Raw genomic sequence first — 18,446 nt, forward strand, 5'->3', positions numbered from 1 at the left:
AATAGAGGGAGCCCACCCCTCGTTGTGGTCCCTGAGATCACAACCGCAAGCCCGAGTCTCCCCAGCCCCCGATAAGCCTGCCCGCAGCGGCATGAGCCGTGCGGCGCTCCGATTGGCTAGGGAAAAGTGAAGAAACCAGGAAGCGGACGGGAGGCCACCCCGCGCTCCTGCCGGGGAGAAAGGAAAGGCTATACCGAGGAGAGAGCCCCGCCACCGCCACCCGGAAAAGACCAGCGGAGAGGAGCCGACTCCGCGAGGAGCCGCCGCCTCAGACAGCCGGTGAGTGTGGATGTCCCCGGGGTCGCTCCCCCGCTCTGGGCAGTGTGGCAGCAGAAGAGCCCCGAGAGGCTCGCAGGGGAGCCTTAGCGTGTGAGCCCCCCGTGTTGTAAGAGCCCGGAGAGGCTCCAGGCATTCCTAAGGTACAGAGCCCCGAGAGGCTCAAGGCATTCCATTTGTTGACGAGCCCCGAGAGGCTCGTGGGGGCATAATTGTTCTAGGGCCCCGTGGCTCTTGAAGGCCACAGTTGTTTTCGAGTCCCCCGAGAAGGACTCCCACGTTAGTACCACCATTAGGGCAGAGCCCACGAGAGGCTCCGGGGGCATTGTCGCTTGGGCCCCGAGGCCCCCCCAGTTCTTGGCGCTACGTTTCCCCTTTCAGAACCCACGAGGCCCCACCGTTGTTCTGAGCTAGAGCCTGCAAGGCTCCAACGTGTTGGCCCCAGTATCTCCACAGCTGCCCAGCACTTAGTGGACAGCTGCTCCGTTTAGGCCCCTGACATTTGGGACACAGGGCGTCCTAGCCCTAGAGAGGTCAGTTGGCCTGGGGACAGTCACATGTTGTGGCTAATGTGATTTCTGCACAATTGTTCTTCCTACACCGCTGAATGTATGTTTATGCATCATGTGTTTTCCTTCTCTACACCTCTGAATGTTGTGAAGCATCATGTGTAATATGTTCATGCTTATACCCCTAGAAGTATGGTGATACTTAGGTGGTTGTTCTTCCTAGTACGGGTGTTGCTAGCGAAATCCAGGTTCCCTGCGTAGTATTCTCCTAAGGTGGTTAGGGTTGCGTAGGTGGTACTTACCTGTTACCAGTAGTTACTGGTTGTATTGTATTGTATTGTATATTGGATTTATATAGCGCTTATCACCCAGGGGTCTCTAAGCGCTTGCCTTGGGAACCCGTCCTGGCTTTTCCCTGTGAGATAGCCCCTATAGGGCATCCCCAAGGTGAAAGCCAGGCATCCCGCCGCGGGGGGCCGTTGTGGAGATTAAGCAAACTTAATGCCCAGACTTGCAAAGTGTGAACACATGATTAGGTCAGGCACAGAAGCGAGAATTATCGAGTCCGTGGACATTTGAGCTCAAGACCCTGCCGCGTCGGGAATTGAACCCTGGTCCCGGGTCTGACCTCTGCTTCAGGGTCTGCCTGCTCTAACCAGTGAGCCACACTTCTCCACTGGTTGTGTGCTCTATTTTTATATTGTGTGCTAAATTTGCTATTTGATGCTACAAGTGTTCTATGTGCTAATTACTATTCCTACAAGTGCTAATTCTACCAAGTACTAAGTCTAAAAGTGCATATTCCTGACAGTGGTCCAGGTGGCCCTGTCCTGTACATAATCCCCTGCAAATTCTGCCCGTGCCTGTTGGCACATTGTAAAGTGTGTCTTTCTATCTAATGTGTTTTTATGTAATACAAAGGCTATTTTTATGTATAACCTTGTGTGGAGTTTCCTTTGTGGTGGGCCTTGGATTTTGTTGCTGGGGTTGCGTGCGCAAACACTTAACTCACATTGCTTCCGAGTTTAGCCTTACTGCTCGTGTCACGTTACCAAGGGGGTGAGAAGGAGTTATCTTGGCGTGTAACTCCCTTGCCCTGACTTAGAGTGGTGGTCTCTGACTGACCTTGGCGCAAGCCTTGGCCAGCCAGAGATCCCATTTCTAACTTGGTGGGACCAGGGAAAGGGGTGGTTACACCCCTTTCCGTTTGTCCAGTTTCGCGCTGGGGCTGGAGTGCCCCAGCACCGGTTTGAACTGGACTATGCATGGGACACCTTGTGTACCCTAGGCAGTGTCTCATTTCTTTCAGCCCTCCCTGCCCTAATACACTTGAGCCTGTCTGGGTGGTGCTAGCACCTCCCAAGACAGGAAACTTATTGTCCAAGACTCCCTCGCTGGCAGGACTCCCAGCAGCAGGAGGTCAGACTTGTGTCTGTGACAGCAGCATCCATTTTGATATGCTGAGGCTCTGGTTACCTTTAACCGGGATTAGTGTGAACAAAAACCGGAGTTAGCATTTAACCACGAGGTTCATAATGCACTTAAGAGTATATTGTATGGCTATATCCTAGAACAGCTATAAGGACATGGTTCCGAAAGCAGCAGACAGGCTCAGCTCATGCTAGAGCACCATCTCACGCAAAACCAAGCACTCTGCCTCCAGGATTGTTAAGGCCTGCCATAGGAGTGACTCATAGGTGTATATGTGTCTAGATATAAGGTTAGATATAGGAATACTATATCTAAAGCAAATGGTGATTACACCACCTTGCCCCAGCTGAGTGATCAGTCAGTTGAGTCAATCTGGATGGCCAGCCAGGGTGGCAAAAGATATGCTGCAGCCCCTGGTAGGCCTTGGATGCCCCTATAGTACACTGTACAGGGGCTCATAAGGTGACCCAATATCCAATTGGAGATGTACCTAAGGTACATGGAGTCCATTTTACAGAGAGAGAAGATAGCCTGGGGTCCTGATTAGCAGGATCCCAGGCCAACTAAGTCGAACACCAGCTAAACACTAGGCAAAAAATCTGGGGTAACCATAGTCAGGTATCCACCTTCCTACAAAAGGTACTTCACAGCCTATTACAAAGCAATGGAAACATTCCAGAGGTGGTCTTACAAACCTAATGCCCCAATCAAATGGCTGCAAAATGGTGAAGGAATATTCCTTTGGCTGATTCAAAATGTGAATGGCAACTTTTTCAACGAATGTCTGAAGGTGACTGACCCAAACAAAGCAATGGCTGACAGCAGCAGCCACAGCCCCACTCTGTATATTTATTCTTGTTCATCATATGACTTCTGGTACACAACTAAAGTCTGTGTCTTGCCAGACCTAAAACTGAAGCCTCGGAGACAACCCAGTTTAAGGAAACAAAGGATTTTTATATATGAAAAGGGTAGCACAACCTCTAGGATCATCAGTGGTAAGTGAATATGGCCATCAAAAACATCTACACTGAGAACTATGTTGGCCACTTTGCAGCTGAGTTTGAAATTACACATTTGGTTCTCTTGGGCGTAGATACCTTTCTGGGTGAACCTGGGCTTTACAAACAAACATGTCATGTTATTAATTGGATCGTTTTACTTTTTATCAAAGAAAAATTGAAGAATTTTATTTTCTGTTTGCATATTTCTTTTTTTACTGTGCCTTGTCTCGTGTACATGTTTTGGCCTGTGATGATTTTTGATTGGACCTTCAACTGAAAATACCTCATCACATATTTGTGGTGCCACTATATGCTCTGTGTGGCACCACAAAAGTGTGAGTAGGTCCCCTCCCTTTCCTGATGAAGGTCCAATCAAAAATCAGCCACATCAATCAGTTGAAACGCCTTACCGGAAAATGTAAAGTAAAACCCTTGTAGTAAATTTGGTGATTTTGCCCACCTAATTGGCTGAAAACTTGGGGGCTTATTATCAAGCATGGCGTTAAAATGATACGTGCTTTACCGGCATAAAACTGCTGCTAAAGCGGCGATAATGGGCATGATAATATGCCCTAGAGAATTCCAATAGAAGCCCAATGTTGACACCAGAATATGGACTTCTATTGGAATTCTCAAGGGCGTATTATCAAGCCCATTTTCGCTGCTTTAGCGGAAGTTTTATGCCGCTAAAGTGGCGATAATTATTTTTTTTCACAGCAAATTTTAGTGATTGATCAGGTAAAGGCATATATACAGTTCTCCACAATCAGGAGGTCACTGCCAAATATCAACACATGTATATCATGGTAGCCCAATCAATGAAAGTAACATTTCTCCCTTTACCCCCCACCTCCCACAACCCCCCTGTAACCCCACTACCCACCCCTTATCCCTCCCTAACCCAGTACACGCAATCACATTAAGCCACCTGTAAGTGCTGTCAGTATGCCGGGCGCCATGCGCCTCTCTAGGCCTGGTGGCCATCGTCTAGATCCGGATCATCGGTAGGTTCTGCTGGGGGCTCCAGAGTCAAACCCCTATAGTCGGCCCACCGCTTCCAGATTTTGTAGTGTTTTCGGGGGCAACCTCTGGCCTCGAATACTGGGCAAGTGGCGATAATGTTAACACTTTTCTTGATAATATGCCCCGTGGTTCTTTGTTGGTTAAACCATTTTAATCTGGAACCTGTCACTAGGACGTATTTAGTTCACAGGCCGCATGGTCAATTTTTTCAGTAAGTGATCAACCACTCTTGGGTACTTGTGGCCATTTGTTTATATAGATGTTGACCCCAGGCATTGTGGTCAGGGAGCTGTGCTGTATGTGCGACATGAGAAGTTTATATTTTATGTGAGCAGGAGACTGTCTTTGTACCATTCATTAGGTCTGTGCAGCTCTTTCAGAAAGGTCCTCGTCTTGCTCAGTCTGCAGGCCTGTGTGGACACTGATGACAGAGATGCAAATGGCGTTAATGTTATTAACATGCTGCAAGGACGCGTCACGTTTCCAACTGACATTGTTCTGGGAAAATAAACAAGTGATGGTTTATCATCCTGGTCAAAGGCCCTTATTGTCTCTTCTTGTGATGTCACCGGGGTGAAATGTTGTGCTTTCTCACTACGCTAACGATTTCAATAGGCCTGGGGAGATTTCAATTACACTAGTGTAATTTGAGTAGTGTCAGTATTTCTGCATTACACTTTGATGCAGAATTACCAATTATAACGCAAAGAAATTTAGGGGAAACAAATCGTACTGCAAGAGCACATGTAGCAAGCGCGAGCAGCTGCTCACACAACTCTTTTTGTTCTGTTGCATTTAGCCCTATTTTCTTAGCTCAAAATGCATTCTCCCATCCATTTTACACTACATGTTGAGTGAAAGTTGGAGGAATATCCTATCCCAAGTGCACATTTAGCGAGCGCGAGCCGCGGGTCATGCTTACATTCCATGTTCTATTGCATGTAGTGTATTTCTTAGCACACAATGCATCCTCACATCCATTTTGAACACAAGGGGGCATTTTTGTGCCAAGAAAATAGTTCTAAATGCAGAATTACTCTTCTTGGGTACTTCCAAGTCATTTTGCAGAATTTTTGGGCAAATCTGCGTGATTATGCTACATGGAATTACGCAAGTTACACCCACCCCAAGATTTTTAATTAATTGGGATCCTGCTAAGATCTGTTCGGGTGGAGAGGACAGACACTAAAATGATGAGGGGTAAATAAAGTGGCAACGTACTGCAGGTGCAAACCGTTTAACAAATAAATGGGTGTCTGGTGAAACCCTCGTTGGGTAGCTGAGCGCCATACAAATGCAAAAAATAAAATAAATAAATAAATGGTGTCAGGATGATGGTTCGAGGGGACTTCAATCTGATGTGTCTTAAAGTTGTCCTTTCGTTTGGGAAGTTGAAATAAAAGTTCTCAAGTCTTGTCAAAATGCACGTACCTTCACAATAAAAGCATTCGTGTATTTATTGGCAGCACTTGTGCAGTGCAGCATGTCAATTTAACTCTCCCCGGGGGCTAGCACAGGTGTGGGTATGCAAATCCGAGGAGAGACAAGCAGTGACCGGTTTGAGCGACAGGGAAAGCAGACGGGGATGGGCGCGCGCCATATGGCCCTTCCTAATTCAAAGGGAAGGCAACGCTTTCCCATCTATATTAATCAAGCCGGTAGTCAGTTTAGTTAAGGAGAAGCTGTCTGTGCCTGGCATAAGAAGCAGAGGCGGGATTCGGCAGCTTTTTGCAAAGTTAGTCCTGTGCTTGTAAGCAAGGAAGCGATGGGAGGGTCAGATGAATGCCTTCCTCACACGGGCCAAAGGGCACTCCATAGCTCTCTCCCTTTTTAGTGGGCGAGCACATAGTCAATCACACCCCAACCAATAAGATGCAACAAAGACATGAGTAGCCAGACAAACTTGTGGCTAGATGTACGACCCTAAATTGCTGTCGCAAACGGGCAATCGGCCCGTTTTCAACCACAATTTAAGGCATGGCCATGTACAAACCTCATTTAACGAATCTGTAAATGTTGCCGATTTGCAAAATGAGGTTTGCGACTCCCTATTAGGAAGGGGCGTGCCAAGGGCGTCCCTTCCTAATAGCGACTCACATTTGTGTGTATGAATGCTTTGCAACCGCAATTGCGATTGCAAAACACTTGCAATTTGCCACCTACTTCAAGAAGGTGGTAAACCATTCAGTAAACGGGAAGGGGTCCCACCCCTTCCCCTTTGTGAATGGGTCAAAAAATATTTTTTAAGTGCTGACAGTGGTCCCTGGGACCACTGCCTGCCCTTAAAAAATGAAACTGAAATGTTTCATTTTTCTTTATTTAAATGCAGACCGTTTTCTTTAAAGGCAAACAGGCTGCTTAAAAAAAAACACTGCTTTATTTAAAAGCATTTCAGAAATGGGGGTGGTGATGGACAGAGTATCTGAATTAAACAGAACACTCATACCCAGTCAACAGATCAGGGCTTGATCCATCACCGTTTTTTAGCTCACTGCACCATCCCAGCTCAGAACCTGGCTACATGCAAATTAGTCTGTCCCTGGCCCAGTGCATCATGGGAACAGGGCAGACCAAACTACCAAGCCAATTCTTATACTGGGAAGGAAACAAGCTTCCGGGGACCGGTTTCTGGCATTACAGCCGTCTTCGGCCCGGCTTGCTTGAATCCTGATGGTGCAATGAGCAAGGGACTCACATCTGAGTATACCCTTCCACGCTTATGGTGGACAAAACGATTCAGAAAAGGGGGTGGTGATGGACAGAGTATCTGAATTAAACAGAACACTCATACCCAGTCAACAGATCAGGGCTTGATCCATCACCGTTTTTTAGCTCACTGCACCATCCCAGCTCAGAACCTGGCTACATGCAAATTAGTCTGTCCCTGGCCCAGTGCATCATGGGAACAGGGCAGACCAAACTACCAAGCCAATTCTTATACTGGGAAGGAAACAAGCTTCCGGGGACCGGTTTCTGGCATTACAGCCGTCTTCGGCCCGGCTTGCTTGAATCCTGATGGTGCAATGAGCAAGGGACTCACATCTGAGTATACCCTTCCACGCTTATGGTGGACAAAACGATTCAGAAAAGGGGGTGGTGATGGACAGAGTATCTGAATTAAACAGAACACTCATACCCAGTCAACAGATCAGGGCTTGATCCATCACCGTTTTTTAGCTCACTGCACCATCCCAGCTCAGAACCTGGCTACATGCAAATTAGTCTGTCCCTGGCCCAGTGCATCATGGGAACAGGGCAGACCAAACTACCAAGCCAATTCTTATACTGGGAAGGAAACAAGCTTCCGGGGACCGGTTTCTGGCATTACAGCCGTCTTCGGCCCGGCTTGCTTGAATCCTGATGGTGCAATGAGCAAGGGACTCACATCTGAGTATACCCTTCCACGCTTATGGTGGACAAAACGATTCAGAAAAGGGGGTGGTGATGGACAGAGTATCTGAATTAAACAGAACACTCATACCCAGTCAACAGATCAGGGCTTGATCCATCACCGTTTTTTAGCTCACTGCATCAGGATTCAAGCAAGCCGGGCCGAAGAAGACTGAAATGCCAGAAACCGGTCCCCGGTAGCTTGTCTCCTTTTTGGTGAAGAATTGGTTTGGTAGTTTAGTCTGCCCTGTTCCCATGATGCACTGGGCCAGGGACAGACTGATTTGCATATAGCCAGGTTCTGAGCTGGGATGGTGCAGTGAGATAAATAACGGTGATGGATCAAGCCCTGATCTTTGGACTGGGTAAGAGTGGTCTGCTTAATTCAGACACTCTGTTCATCACCACCCCCTTTTCTGAATTATTTAAAAGCAGTCACAGACATGGTGGTCTGCTGACCCCAGCAGGCCACCATCCCTGGGAGGGCCAGCCATTCCTAATGGGGTGGCATTTTGAGCCTTCCTCATTAATATTAATGAGGCATGCAATTTGCAACCCCATTAGGAATTGCAAACCCTGTCTGAGACACTGTTCTACATCCCAATTTGCGAGTCACAAATTGCGAGTCACAAATTGGTGAGTCGTACATCTGATACAAGATGTTTGCAAATGAGATGGAGACTTCTTTCTGGGGCCTGGGTTTAGTTTTCAATATGTGATTGTTAGCCAGACTGACATGCAAAGAGAGAAAACTCGTGCCTGCTGCCACCCGTCTCGGATTCTGAGTGGGAGTTTTATTCCAAAACATTGATGTGGACGGCTGAAAAACAATGGAACAAGAGAAAAAACACCAAGACATCCAGAGGTTTTGAGTAAATTTAGATCAAAAAAATGAATTAGAACTGGTAAAAATGAAACATATTTTTTGACCTTCCATCTTGGGGTAAAAGAGGAGAGATGGAGAAAGGTAAAGAGAGAGAGACACACACAGAAAAGGAAACAAGAAAAAAGGTGAGGGGCAGAGAAACACATGGAGGGAAGACAGGAGATGCAAAAGGAAACAATTGAGGGAGAGAAGAGAGGAGAAGGGAAGAAAGGTCTGTGTAATCAGATGGAGCCAAGAGGGAGTAAAGGAAGAGACTTAGAAGAAGATGAAGTAAAGAAAGACTGAATGGAGAGAAGAATAAAATGAGAGATTTGTATAGAGAGAAAGTGAACGGTGGGATGCAAAGTGGAGACAGAGGAGACAGAGGAGATGGCAACGAAAGAAAAACAATGAACAAGTAACTAAAAGATGGATAGATGGAAATGAGGACGTCAGCCTTTTCTTGGTCAATGAGAGTAAGGAGAGGATGGATTGGGGTGTCTCCCACACTTCCTAGTTCTCTGATGGTCCACCAGTCTTCGTCTTAATTTAGAGGTTGGCCGGGTACCTAGAAGTGCTGATTCCACGGTAGAACACACCAGTGAACTTTCCTTCACTAAATGGATAGTAAGGTACAGTAGATACCACCAGTGGATTTTTGTCTGGTTTACCACTTCCTCATAGAAATACGTGGCTTTTTCATTCCCAGCCAACTCTAAATCAGGCTCTGGAGGTAGAGGTAGAACAAGGCATCTCCGCTTTCCTGAATTACCTTTCAAAGAATGTGGAACTCAAAGCACTCACAAGACAGCAATCCATTCGATTTCTGCGGGGATGGTCTTCCCCAAATGTCAAAGTGTGCGAAAGCAGGTAGTTACTGACTGCAGCAAGGCAATAAATAAACCACAATGGAATATAGCATTAGGTGTAGTACAGGATAACAAGGATGTGTGTGTAGGCATTTATATAGCGCACTGCTACCCGTAGGCGTCCTGGCGCTTCGACCGCTGCGAAACCCTTCCTGGCTTCCCTGAGAGATGGTCCCTTAATGGGTATCTCCAGGGTGAGACCAGGCATCCCCGGCGGTCTGGGGGGCCGTTAGTGAAGATGAGGCAAGCTAATGCCCAGAGTTGCCGAGTGTGATCGCTGATCAGAGTGGGCACCGAGGCGAGAGAATTATCGAGTCCGCTGACCCTGGTCCAGAAACCTGCCGCGCCGGGAATTGAACCCTGGTCCCGGGCCGTCCTCTGCTCTCGGGTCTGCCGCCTCTAACCAGTGAGCCACACTACTTCACTGGCCTTCCATGCCAAGGAATGGATGGAAATGAGTGTAAGTGACACAAAAAAACACAACCGAAGAACAGGAGAATTCTCAAGACATAAAAGCGAACTGAAGTAAAACTAAAAGGGAAGTTGATATTGAGAGAGTGTGGAATAAGGACATGGGAAGTGGAAACAAAGGAGAGAGCTTACATGGGAGACAGAGGAGAGAGAGAGGGGGAGAGAGGTGGAATTTATGGACATGGATAACGAAAGGCAGAGAGAGGGAGAGAGTATAGATTTTCTATAATTAACTCCACATATATGTACCTACACAGTACATATATCTTCACAGTATATAAATGTGAGTTACACATAGTAAATCTATACTCCCCTATATGCACTTCCCTTTCAATATTTCATCCATCTGTATTCTGTCCTCGATATTCTTCTACCATGATATGGTGGGAGTTGATATTGAGTAGTACAATCATGAAGGGGGAGAGTAAAATATATAATGGAATGAGAACAAGCATTTCCAATACAATAGCTCTCGCATTAGTAAAAGTTTGAGCTATAGCTTTGTTGATAATAACACAAAGCCAATAACTGAAACATTTACTAATGCGAGACCTATTGCATTGCAAATGCTTGCCTATTACAGACATTTTGCAGAGATATGGTGAGTTTATGTTTCATGCAACATCCATGAATAATGTTTCTATTAGATAAAAACAGAACCTCATCATAGGTGTCCTGGGCGTGATCTCACTTTGTGTGCACTGCGGTCCTGTTGCTTTGGTGTTGTTTGCTGCTGTATCCAGGGATGCACACAGACTTCTTTACAAACCCTCCTGATACCCTGTAGGTTAGGGTGTGCTTTATATGTCACAAAATAAATAAATTCATGTAACCACAGAGCAGAAAACGTGGGGACTGTTTACATGAGATGAAGATCCCCCGGGCCTAATGAACTTAAGACTCAATCCACAGAATGAATTTACTACTTTTGGTATTCACAGAATTTAGGATTTGGTCTTAAGTCTGTCTTAAGTTTGTCTTAAGACAAACTTAAGACAAAATCCTAACTTCTGTGAATACCAAAAGTAGTAAGTTCATTCTGTGAATGCCAAAAGTAGTGAGTGTATTCTGTGAATACCAAAAGTAGTAAGTGCATTCTGTGAATACCAAAATAGTAGTAAGTTTAGGATTGAGTCTTAAATTCATTCTGTGAATCGGGCCCAGGATGCCTAACTGGGAGCAGTGATGTCATCGCCCTGCCATCAGTGCAAGGCCCGTGGTTCTTCTGAGGTCAGCTGATGCACACACTGAAACAAGAAGCACAACGAGAGACCACCTCTGAAGCCCAGACACCCTGGAGGGCAAGAAGAGGTCAGTAGGATAGGAAGTCAAACGTATTGTCTAGCCTAGTGATTAGCTGGCAGTGCTTGTTGGCAGATTCCCACAATGACACCGCCGCCTGGAGGGCCAGCATAATACAGCTATCATGGCATACAAACAGGAAGACAGGCTCAGTACCCAGGCCACTGGACTCCTCCAAAGTTAGCAACACAACCAGGAGATCACCTAACTGTTTCAAATGCTGTAATCATACAGGAGCTGAGAGAAAAGAAACATCACAACACTAACCTAACGAGGTGGACAGCACCGCAGAACACATACACTGCGACACAACATGCTTTTCGAAAGCACACCTTCACGCTCCTACTGGCACTGAAATAACAGATGTGTATTGTTATCCAACTCAAATGGTACTCATCTTAATGGCCTCGGCAGGATGAAAGGCTGAGTGGACCTGACGGGGTTTGGACCAGTGGCTATGAGAGGCGCCATTAGTGACCTTAGCATCCGGCCAGGTGACCAAGTACCTGTAGCTTGTGCCAACGCGATGACCACCTTATACACCCAATGTCAAACCTCAGTTTGCCGCCAAGCTGAAATGTCCCTCTTCTGAGCTGAAATTTTCAGGCAGAGTTCCCCTCATCTGCACGGCTCCTGCTCTCCGGCTTCAGACCCTGATCAGGGGGAGGCAGCCCAGTGGCTCCATGATGGCTCCTTGCCTGAAGGTACCACAGAAGGGACTCCCTCTCGAGCTGTGCGTGTCCTCTGGGGTGCAGGACCCAAGGCCGGAGAGGCCCCTGTAACAGCTGACAGTGAGGGGAACATTTTGTGTTTTTCTAAGATGGATGGCTGAAGCCCTCCCACTGGGGAGCCCACCAGCTGCTCCAGTCAGGCGTGCACGGAGCAAAAGAAGAAAACAAACCGTTTTGACAGAGAGCCCAAACTGCTGATCGGCCCCCTGTGTGGTGGGGGAAGTAGGGAGGGGAGGGGCGCCCTGACAGGCCCTCCATGTCATCAGTGGGATTAGAGTGGGCTGTAAGGGTATGACAAGGGCGGTGGAGAGGGCACTGGACACCAACAGCGAGGAGACTGGAGGATCCTGGCAGAAGCTGGGTAGGAGTAAAACTGCGCATACAGGACCAAAGCCCTCTCTTAATTATGCAGAGTGTAGGACCAGGTACTCACCAGGGATGACAGCCTTTTTCATCAGGCAGCAGAAAGCCCTGTAAAACAAGTGGTGCGCACGCAGCACTGAGGAGCCGACGTGAGATTCAAAACCAGTGGTGCACGCGCACCACAGAGGAGCGTGGGGGGGTGAGGGAGTCTGTTGTCTGTGCCCCGTGCTGATGCGCGTCCTAGACACGGACGGGAATGGCTGGAGCAAAGGCGGGACATGGGCCCGCCTTTGTCCAACAGCAAATGCCAGCCTGCGAAAGCAAAACCACACGCACAAGTGTGTGGTTAGCTTTCTGAAGCCCATACAAGAGGTCTCGCGCTGCGCGGACAGTGCTGCGCACTGCAACGCTGGGCGCAAGACCTAAAAAGGTCTTTTGGAAGAGAAGTTTTAGGTTTGGTTTGAAGATCATGAAAGGAGTTGATAGTGCGAAGCTCTGGAGGTAGTAAGTTCCAAATTCTAGCCGCATTACCCGAGGAACAAAAAGAAATATCCGAAAGCAGCTATAGTCTGACACACAAAAGGAAAAGCCCTGTCTAAAAACGTCCTCAACTGAACAATAGAAACTACAGCCCCTACCTTCACACTTCCCATCTACCAAACCAGCAGTGCTGGGAAAGAACAATTATTGTTTTTTGGGAAGTGGTGTAAAGAGTAGTGGTCAAAGCCATGTCGTTTTTTGGCGCTAATCAGAAGGAATCTGCATACTAAAGTTCTGTTCTGTGGAGATGCAGAGGTACACATTTTAGTACTGCCTTTGAAATGGTTGGCTGCCCAAACTATTGTAAACTATCATTCTGCGACACTTCCCCTTTTTTTCCCTTTCAGAGAGAAGAGTGCACAGAAGCTAGCTGCTGCACGCCGCTGCTTAGTGAAATGATAATGTAACAAAGCAGCCATCGACTCATACCTCCCCTCCATCCAGCTATTGTTCAAAAGGTCACATAACCTCTTGAACTCGTACCTTTGTGGTAAAGTGTTCTGCCATTTGCCAGAGCCTAGGTACAGTGGGCTATAAGTGGTTTGAAAAAACTAGTGGTGTTTCAAAGGAGCGTGGCCGGTGTAATTAAGGGTGTTGCTTAAAACATATAAGCAAAAAATCTGTGTTTAGCATAGTGTGCTGCCCGACTGGTATTTTGCTGTTTCTGTCGTTGCATCCAGATATATGATAACATGCGTAACATTATACCTACAACAAGAGAGGACTATTAGCTTTGTCAATGGCTGCTAATTGCATAAAATAAATAAGCAAGAACTGTCGCGGCACCAGCGCTTTACTTTTCATGTTAAAAGTAAAGCTCGGGTGCCGCAATTATAGCAAAAGTAAAGAAGTAGATGTTTTTTTTTCTATTTCTTTACTTTTGCTACAATCGCGGCACCCGCGCTTTACTTTTACCATTAAAAGTGAAGCGCGGTGCCGCAATTATAGCAAAAGTAAAGAAATAGATGTTTTTTTTTCTATTTCTTTACGTTTGCTACAATTGCGGCACCTGCACTTTACTTTTAACACTAAAAGTGAAGTGCGGTGCCGCAATTATAGCAAAAGTAAAGAAATAGATGTTTTTTTTTCTATTTCTATACTTTTGCTACAATCGCGGTACTGGCGCTTTAGTTAAAGGTAAAGCGCCGGTGCCGCGATTGTAGCAAAAGGAACGAGAAGGTTCTCAGAGACTGGACAGTGGTCTGTGAAAATATTTCAGAAACAGCCAATTCCCATACAAAGCACCTTGCCATTCATTGTACTATGTAGAAAGGGTGAGATTGTGGCACTATCAGTTATCCAAAGCAACTAACATCTCTATCACGATCAATGACAAAATCATGCACTGGTGCTAGCAATTGTGTATCAGAATTTTGGGCCAATTGGTTTCACACTGATCTGTTGATGAAAGTTTTAATGCAAAGTTGAACTGTGCTGGTACAAAACTGCCTGGTATCAGCGTTATTAACTTAATTTTGTCATGGAAGGCTTGTATTTCCAATCTAGAAATGTCAGATCTAATGTGACTGCAATGTATTATGGCATTTCTTCACTATCTCAAATATGTCTACCCACATTTAAGAAGCAGCAGTGCCTTTTCTTCTCTCTTTCCTTTAGAAGTATTAGTGCAACAACTACAGGCAAGCGGGGATAGCATGCGTCATCTGGGTATACGTTGTTGGGACATGCTCCGCACCGAGTACAGAAGTTTAAGCTTCTAGTTTGGAGCTGTTTTCAGAAGCCTGAAGTGACAAAACACACACTTTTATCGGTTACCCATGTATAATTTTACTTTGTGTATGACCTCCAAAAACCTGTTCCCATATCAGATCAGCAGCGGTGGATAAGTCATGTACAACATACAACACAGCAACAGCCCTTCCACCCTGTGCTGTGTACACATTAAATGCAATACTCACGCCAATCAATTGTCCCATGCCCAAACATTTTAAATTACCTGGTGATCTGTCATCCACCCCACCACCATCAGCACATCCATCCCCATGTGTGTAAATTACTTTGTGTTCTGCCAACCACCCACCACACCTTTCCCAGGGTCAGCCTGTAGAAAGGTAGATACCTGACTATGGTTACCCCAAATTTTTTGCCTAGTGTTTACCTGGTTTTGGACGTAGTTGGCCTGGGATCCTGCTAATCAGCGCCCCAGGCTATCTGCTCTCTGTTTAAAATGGACTCCATGTACCCTAGGTACATCTCCAATTGGATACTGGGTCACCTTATGAGCCCCTGTACAGTGTACTATAGGTACCCAGGGCATAGGTGCATCCAAGGCCCACCAGGGGCTGCAGCATGTATTATGCCACCCCTGGCTGGCCACCCAAATTGACACAACTGGCTGATCACTCAGCTGGGGCAAGGTCGTGTAATCATCCCTTGCTTAGATATAGTATACCTATATCTAACCTTATATCTAGACACATATACACCTATAAGTCACTCATATGGCAGGCCATAACAATCCTGGAGGCAGAGTGCTTGGTTTTATGTGATATGGTGCTCTAGCATGAGCTGAGCCCGTCTGCAGCTTTCGGCACCATGTCCTTATAGCTGTTCTAGGATATTGCCATATCATATACTCTTAAGTGCATTATGAACCTCGCGGTTAAATGCTAACTCAGGTTTGGCTTTATCAAAACATGTCGAGTAAGGTGTCATACGATTTGGAATACTACCCCCTCGCCAGTTCTGGCGACGGGGGTAGCATTCCACCCTTCTAGAGGGGAAAGACATGTTGTTCCTACTATTCCCGGTTAAAGTTAACCAGAGCCTCAGCATCACAAAATGGATGCTGCTGCCACAGACACAAGTCTGACCTCCTGCTGCTGGGAGTCCTTCCGGCGAGGGAGGCTTGGACAATAGGTTTCCTGTCTTGGGAGGTGCTAGCACCACCCCAGACAGGCTCTAGTGTATTGGGGCAGGGAGGGCTGAAAGAAATGAGACACTGCCTGGGGCACACAAGGTGCCCCATGCATAGTCCAGTTCAAACCGGTGCTGGGGCACTCCAGCCGAGTTCTGGCGTGAAACTGGACAAAGGGAAAGGGGTGTAACCACCCCCTTCCCTGGTCCCACCCATAGGAGGGACCTAGCAGGAAAACCAGCCCCTAGAATTGGTGTATAGGTAGGAGCTGAGTCCCAAGGCTTTAGATTAATCCTGTCTGAAACTCTGAAATGCAACTCTGGACCTTCGACGATCTACTTTGCAAGAAGACGGCTGAAGAATCTCCCTTGTGGTCAAGGAGTGACCACCCTGCACAAGCAGGCACCATCCAGCGATCAACGGCTTGCTTTATCGATGCTCCAGCCAGAGCCCAAGCACAGAGCCTGACAAGAACCGGACTTCCAGACATCCAACAGCCCGATCCACAGTCCCAGCAGAGCTGAGACCCGTGGAGGCGACGAGAGATGTGGGACCGGCCATCTTGAAAAGTCTGCGTCTTGCTAATTGTGCAGCTCCCGAGGCACCCTTGAAACTGTGCATTGGGGATTGAGAAGCCCCAGCCCGAGCATCATCTACACTGACGATCAGCCCTGCACACTCCACGAGTTCTGCGTGGGGCCCTTCTGCATTTTCCGGCTCGATGCGTCTGCCCGGTCACTTGCCCGCTGGCTAGTGGCCATCTTGGCAATGATCCTTTGAATTTACACCATTGGTCTGGTTGCTCCAGAGTGGCCCTTGCTTCCCTCAAAAGAAGCAGCCCCTCAGACCTTGCTGGTCTGAGTAAGAAGCCAACTTTGTTTCCTGCGTGGGTTGCCTTTGCCAAGGCTTGTTGACTCCAATCCTGAAGCTGACACTGCCGACAGCGAGAACCTTTGTGGGACAGTCCGTGCCTGACTCCTAGTCATCGTCGACACTTCCTGGTCCACGTGGCTGCAGAGACAAGCTTCCCAATAGCACCTGATTGCTTCACGACATCGCCTGGTTCCTTCCTGGTTCCTTCCTGGTCACTGGACCTCTGCTTTCAGGTCCTCTTCATCTTCGATCCACCCTTGGGTCCACCCGGACACTTCTCTCCTGGTCGCCTGCAGCATCTTTCTTACAGGCTCCATAGGATTCAATGACGAAACCCGACACACTTTGACACCTATGCACCCGCTTCCTGTGGGTGAGGTAACGCGAGTACTTCGGAGCTCCTGTGGGTATCAACTACCCAACTGTCTAGGCTTCAAGTAACTTTCACCGAGTCTAGTCGGAAGTGCCCTAAAAGAACTAGTTTGTAATTGTACGTTCCCATTCATTCTATATGGTAACATGCTCGTGTGATTAGACACTGCACACGCCTCCCGTGGGTCTCCTGCTTCCTAACTCTTGCTAGCTAAGTGTAGCCCCAGCGATGCCCTAGGCCTATTCACTTTCTGTGTAGTGGTCCTTATACCACTATTTTAGTATATGGTTTAGCGTGTCCCTAGGGCCCTACTGTAATTTGTGTAACTTCTTGTATTTTAATTGAATATCTTGTATTGTGCTTGTGCCTCTGACCTCATAAAGAGTTCAGAGGGTTTGTCTAGTAATAAATAACATATATATTTTATATATATCCTGTGTGGTGTCCTTTCATTTGGTATTAAAGGGGTTACATATGGTAAAACAGCTGTCTTCACATGCCCTCTTGAGTTTAGCCTAAAACTGCTTTGTCCATGCTACCACTAGGATAGCTCGTCTATAAGGTTGACTTTACAACCATCAACATAAGGGTTGTTTGGACTGGTCAAAGGTGCTCACTAGAATAGCGAACATCATATACCAGGCTAACTTCTCACACAGCCCACCTTTCCTCTACCAAAATATTAACATTATCTGGTGTCCTACCACTCATCCTCACCTCCCTCAGCAATGCCCTCCACGTCCCAGTCCCCGCCCAAATTAATGACATTGCCTGGCCTCCTGCACCACCTTCTTCAGCATCCAGTTCCTTCCCCATCTTCCTTGCAAGATAGCAGAGAGCTAGTGCTGCACTGGCTGTCTCTCTGAGAGCTGTCTCACCACAGCTAAGAATTTCCTTCCAGTGCAGTTCAATTGAGTGCCACCTCTCTCAGGTAATCTAGCCTCACGTGGTTATTCCTCATTTCATGGAGTTTACTCACAATTGCATGACAATGGTGCAGTCTTAGGTAAGGTAAACGTCTCGCGTGAAGTTTGCATCCGGTCAGTATCGTGCAGCTTGCATGCAGGGCCTTGGAGCACTATTTGGAGATTTGCATTCATCATTTAATCTGCAGTGCACTGTACCGTTTTAAAAAAAATTGTTGTGAGTGATTTGTGATACCAAAATCCTACTCTATCTGTATAGTAAAATAAATGCAAAAACTTCCAGGTTGAACTTCGAAAATACTTACTGCACCCATTGTTTTATAAATAGGACACTTGGGATGGGTCAAGTCAAGTTAAGTCAAAGGATTTATATAGCGCACTACATACCCAGAGGGTCTCAAGGCGCTTAAGAAGGGGTGGGGAGTTACTTGTCAAATATCCACGTTTTAAGTTGCTTTCTGAATGCTAGGTGGTTCTGGGTAAGGCGAAGGTAGGTGGGAAGAGAGTTCCAGGTTTTAGCTGCCAGGTAGGAGAAGGATCTACCTCCCATGGTGGTCTTGTTGATGCGAGGTACAGTGGCAAGGGCTTGGGTGGAAGATCGAAGCTGGCGGGAGGGGGTGTA

This window comes from Lissotriton vulgaris, chromosome 8 (assembly GCF_964263255.1).
Source record: "Lissotriton vulgaris chromosome 8, aLisVul1.2, whole genome shotgun sequence".
NCBI lineage: Eukaryota > Metazoa > Chordata > Amphibia > Caudata > Salamandridae > Lissotriton > Lissotriton vulgaris.